This window comes from Dipodomys ordii, unplaced genomic scaffold (assembly GCF_000151885.1).
Source record: "Dipodomys ordii isolate 6190 unplaced genomic scaffold, Dord_2.0 Scaffold17, whole genome shotgun sequence".
Classification (NCBI taxonomy): domain Eukaryota; kingdom Metazoa; phylum Chordata; class Mammalia; order Rodentia; family Heteromyidae; genus Dipodomys; species Dipodomys ordii.
The window spans coordinates 17761195-17767336 of NW_012267233.1; the positions used below are offsets into that span (position 1 = coordinate 17761195).

General features: G+C 37.3%; 1 pseudogene; it reads right to left on the reverse strand.

The window, feature by feature from the left end:
- Positions 1 to 2038: 2038 nt before the first annotated feature.
- LOC105982787 lies at positions 2039 to 2351 on the reverse strand (annotated as a pseudogene).
- Between the last annotated feature and the right edge of the window lie 3791 nt (positions 2352 to 6142).

Genomic DNA, 6142 nt, shown 5'->3' on the forward strand with positions numbered 1-6142 from the left:
GCGTTAGGCGTCTCAGAAGGACTTTTCTGCCCAGGCTGGCTTCAAACTGCAAACCTCAGATTAAGTGAGCATTTACCATAAAACCCTTTTATTCCCAATTGAAGCAACAAGGAGCTCAATAAAAATAGTAAGCAAGCAGAGCTTACCTGTAAGTTGTTAGGAATTACCAACAAATACTTTCCAGAGTCATTTATCTCTTTGTGGGTCTGGGTAAATGCTACAAAGGGTAACATTTGTAATGACAAAACACTGTAGACATGATGATAGGTTTTAAACAGCAACTATTAACTGGATATAGCTCTTTGTGATACGACTTAAGATTGAAAACATTGTCAGTTCTGTATCTAGGTGGTAGCTTACATACTTGGAAAACACATATTAAAAACTTGACAAACAGTGCACAATTACTTTCATAGATGGACATAAAGAATGAGATGCTGATTTCACATCAGTGTATTAATCTTGACTTTATTTAAATCAGAGACAAATTAATTACATGCCAACTTTACTCATAGGCTCTATCTTATAAAATTGCTCATTTTCCTCCTTTGGCCTGTGGTGCCAGTTAAAAGAAAACCATTCAAATAATTTGTCAAAGAGACACATTAGCATACAAATTGACCTTTAGACACTTGCTAGGTGGATAGGGGTCGCATGAAAACTGTACCAAGTGGCCAACATGGCAGATTTCTGGTTAGCATACAAACTGACCTTTGAATGCTTGTTAGAAGTGTGGGGGTATCAGGAAAACCTACCACATGGTTAAGATGGCAAAACCAAGTCAGGATGGTAAGAAAAGTTGGTGGAGCTTTATTAAGTAAGCAAGCAAGCAAGCAGACAAGCAGCAGACAGCTAGAAAGGCAGGGCACACAGTAACAATGAGGGTGATCTCTAGGAGAAACAGAGAAAGTCAGATAGTTTTAGCTAAGAGAATTTAAGCCAGGATAACTAACCTTAAGAGAGAAACTAGAGGGGGGCTCCCAGGGACCCAGTCTGCATCTCACTCTCAAGGGCACAAGCAGAAAGAGAGAGAGAAAGAGAGAGAGGGGAGATATTGAGGATTGAATTCCTACAAGACAAGGAAAATTTCTAGATGGCTGGGAGGCTTATGAGACAGGAGACAGACAGAGAGAGAAGGATGAGCAAGAGAGGGTTTATGGTGTTGACAAAGAAGGGAGAAGTCTACGAGGATGTAGAAAATAGATGGGAACTGGGAGTCATTCACCAAGCACAGACAGTAGATGGTGTAGTGGATGCATGGCTAACAATGGTAAAGATGAGAAGTCCAAGGTGAGGTTACTCCAGCTTTTAGCAGTTTGGGTTCAAGAAAGCCGGGGGTTTGGGGGCAGACAGCGAACTGACCCTCAGAAAGAAAGAAGAGGAGTCCGGCAACTTCTGATACTCTCCCCTTCCCAGGTCTTGGCACCATTATGTAAGGGTTAGCCTAAAGGAAACTGACACATGGTTCAGGCAGAAAAGAATTTATTGGGGGAAGAGCATACTAACTACTTGCACAAGATGGAGGTGTGAGGAGGTGCAAGGGATGAAGGGGAAGGGAAAGGGAGGGGAAGGGGATAAAGGGGCAAGGAGCAAGAGAAGGGCTACAAGGAAGCCAGTGTCAAAACAAGGACAAGTATTAGTTTTTTTGTTTCCCATTCACTTCAATCCTAGCTATATTTCTGTTCTACTCTTGGTCTCCATGAGAAATTTACCTATCCTCCTAGGTATAATTTTAAAGTAGAAAAATCTTATTTTATGTTAATCTCACTATGATAACAACAATACTTCTGTGTAAAAATGTTGTTTGTGGGTTTTTTTCCAGCAGTTGGTGATCATGTTCATTAGACTAAATAGAGAAAAATAAGAATTCAGCTGAAGAAATTGTAAGTCACTTGCAGTGCAACTCATCTTGGGGCGGAAGAGTCTTTGATCATGTCTTAATATCAAAAAGTAAGCAGGCTTCTCTCTCTCTGAACGTCTTGTACATTGTACAATTGCAATTGTACAGTCTCCTACTTTCTACACACGATAAATTCTTCGTTTCAGCCAACTATCAGAGGAGGGGCAACCAACACGATGCCATCTCCCCGGACGAAGAGCATTGGAATATTCCGTTTTGTTGATTTGTGTATCTCTTCATACATCTCCTCATCAATTTCTATGGTGGTCACAGTTTCTTCCACATCTTCCAGTATCATATTTAAATGTTGGTCATAAGCATTTAATCTGCCTCTTGGTCATTTCTCATCTTCACATAAATATGCTCATCCAGGCTGAGCCTGATGAGATCTAGGGGCTCCTCTACAGTATTGGTAGTTTGTTGCTGGTCCACGTCGTCCGTCATGTTTCAAACCCTGCCTGTTTGTGTTTTTAACACACCAAAAGCTATAAGTATCTATTGTATGTTATTTACTATATCTATAGTTTAGTGATAAGTGTACAAGTCAGACCGTCACCATGATTGTATGGTATTCATAACCCTGTCAATCACCTATGGAACTTTACCCTGCCTTTTAATTTATTGCTATTAATGTTATTACACTAGCATTTTTTATATGACCTACTGTCTCAGGAAAATTCTGAGTACATAATAGAGTATTAGAAACTGCAGATATTGTGTTGTTAGTAGATCTACAAGACTTAGTCCTTTCCTACCACTGAAACTCTGGGTCCCTTGCCTTGCCCGCTGTATGCCATTCTCCCTTTCCTCTGGTGCCTGGGAACCTCCATTCTCCTCTCTGCTTCTGTGACTATGATTACTTTAGTTTTCTTAGGTGAGTAGTTTGATGTATCATTTTCCCTTCTCTGTAAGGCTTATTTAACTTAGCACAATATTCTGTGGGTTCATCCATGTTTAGAGCAGCAGGATTAGCTTTAAAATTATCTGAGCTTCGTTGATTTTGTTTTTGACAAATTCAATTTGTTTTTAAATGATTTTCAAAACCCTTTTTAAGTCATTTTATTTATTTTAAAACTTACACTGTTATTTCTTGATTTCAATCAACTTCCAAGCTTTGGAAACATAACATTTATGAATGGCTAGATGTGTAACGTAGTGGTTGAGGACTTGCCTAATGTGTGAGACCCTAGATTTGATCCCCCAGCACTGTAAAAGCTAAACTAAAACTAAAACTAAAACAAAGCAGCATAAAATTCATTCACCTTTGTGAAATATCAGTGAAAGAATGCAAAAAGTGTATGTGTGCCAGGAATATATTTCATTATAGGTAAAAAGACACATATTCTGCAGTGATTTTTCCATGTAAGGTGTGAATATACATGTTGATATTTGTGTATTATTTGCTATTAATCTCACAAATAGAATTATGGTTTAAAATTGTTCATAGGATTAGAACTTTTATTATTCAGAATGGCAAATCAAGTAGCTATTACACTTTATAAAGTTCTATTTATGTAAAGGTAATGTTCAGTTTCTCAGTTTTATTAGTTTCATTTCAAGTACTCATTAGCCACATGTGGCTAATGGCAGATAAAAAACATTTGTATCATTGCAGAATATTCTATTGTAACTGCTGATTTTACCCTATTCCTAACAGGCTATATAAATGTATCTAGACATTTTCCATTAGATATTTATTTCCTGAACTTTATCTGTCAAAAAATAGAATCATCAACTGCTCAATCCTGGAGCAGATGCTAGAATGGGCCACCACTAAGCTGTCATTTCCTCTTCATATTTGTTTAATTTTCCTTAGGATATACACACCCAACAGGATATCTTTAAGATGAAATTTTTCAATTGTAATTCTTCCAGAAATGTTATTCTTTAATTTGAAGCAGTTTTTCAAATGACTTCTACTCCTCTTTATTTAATTGCATCTGTAAAACATCATATAAAATCAAGAAGTTCTACAAAAAGGAAATGAGAAGTTGAAGAACTTTTGCTGTCTCCCTTTCTGCATTTGGAAGTAGGCTTTGTAAGCACAAGGATAGGCATAATCTCATTTGGTTTATGATATGACAGAAGCCAGTCATGGTTTAATTAATTCAGGGTTGTTTTCATTTTGGTTGGATAGGACAGATCTGTTAATAGAAACAATGTATAAATAAAGAAGATTCAGAAGAGGATGTTGAATAGGGGGAAACAGGGGTGTGTGAGGGAGGGGAGCTGACAAGAACTAAGGTCTGCAAAAAATCATCTTTTCATGAGAGACAAAAACTGGCTGCAGACAGATGCTTGTAAGACCCCATCTTTGTTGAAGAGGACAGCTTTATAAATAGATACACAATAACAGCAGCCAGCTGTTCAGAATGATTTCCAGGCGATATATAGTGATGACAACCTGAAGAAAGTCATCAATGCAATTATTTCACACCAGATCAGTCCAGCAGATCTGTTGAACCCTTTTGCTTATTGTGAGTGAGACTCATTATTTTTGAAATGCCAATGTTACTTGCTCATATTTTTCTTAACAAACAATGACTTTCATGGCAAATTATATTGTTGTATCATCATTAATAATTTAATTGGGGATCGATTAACTCAGTGGATTAGTGTTTCAAACATGTGAGAGCAAGGTTCAATTTACTATCTAAAGAGAAATGCTACATCTCAACACAAAGAACTGCATTTCACAGGCTTAGTCATTTCAGAAAAGCACCTAGTTGGCTGTAGTGAATTCGTAGGAAAACCAAGACCCTGTCCTTTATTTTTGTCTGGGTGACTTTATCAGGACATATGTAGGAGAATTTTCACATATTACTCTATGATAAAGTATCTATCTATAAACTCAACTAGGACTTCCAAATGCATTTATTTTTACAACTTTTAATGCTCACTGCTATTCATTTATTACTCTCCATTACTTCTTATGTACTCTAAAATTTCTTCTTCCTCTTTATCTTCAAAGATCCAGTTTGGTTTTTAAATATTAATTTTCTGTGGCTCAACTCTTTTCATGAACTATTAATTATGACTTTGTTCTTCCCTACCTCTGCCCTTCATATCTCATTCTCTCCCTTCTTCCCTTTCTCTTTCCCTCTCTCCTTCCTTCCTTCCTTCCTTCCTTTTCTTCCTTCCTTCTTTCCTTCTTCCTGGATTTCCAGGAAAATTAACAAATAACATCAAAATAACTAGAAAAGCATCAGAGATTTTATATTATCATAACTACCTATTTCTAACTAATTGCTAATCAAAATGTGTGTGTGTGTGCGCGTGTGTGTGTGTGAGAGAGAGAGAGAGGAGAGAGAAGAGAAAGAAGAGAGAGAGGGGAGAGAGAGAGAAGAGAGAGAGTGAAAGAGATACTAAGGCTAGAACTACTGAAGGACTTATGCTCTCAGCATTTCCATTCATGATTAGTGCTCTACCAACTGAGCCACACCTTTATTTCCAACATTTTTCTCGTTATTGGAGATAAGAGTCTGTCAGAGTTGTCTTTCCAGGCTAGCTTTGAACTTTGATCCTCAGATCTCAGCCTGCTAAGATTCTAAGTTTACAGGAATGAACTGTCACCACCTGGTTACTCATTGTTAATTGCAGTGACATGGATAATGTGGCATCTTTCAAGAAATGTGAATTGAACCACTACCTCCTCCTCACTGAAATTTTTGTTTTGTTTTATAACCCTTCATGATCACACTGCTTTGGGAACTGCATAGAATTGCCATAGTTTTCATCATTGATTTATTCTTGGCTTTTCAAGTGCGTTTTGAAAGAGCTAAGATAAGAATTCTTCTGGTTTTACATGACAGCCAATCATATACATTTTATTTTGGTAAAAAGTTGAATAGGAATGCAATGTACCACTTCTTATTTTATCCAGAACAGTTTTGGATGTGTGGGTGCAGACTTTCTTGCTAGGGTTCATAGAATCAGTCCATAGCAGCCAAAGGTGGATCAATTAAAAAAAAACCTTCAACTTGCATGCAAAATATTGTTCATTTTTGTATGTTTTTTATTGTAAAAATACTGTACTGAGGGGTTGCAGTTACATGAACAAGGCAACGATTACATTTCCTATCCTGCATGCTGCCTCCTCTTTTGTTTTCCCCTACCAACTGCCCCTCTCCCCCACAAAAGTTGCAAAGTTCCTTCTCAACATAGTGCCTTGTACATCTCATTGTTACAATGGGTCAACCTGTATCCCTATTTAAGCATTTTGTTTTTTCCCTTCCCCTCCCT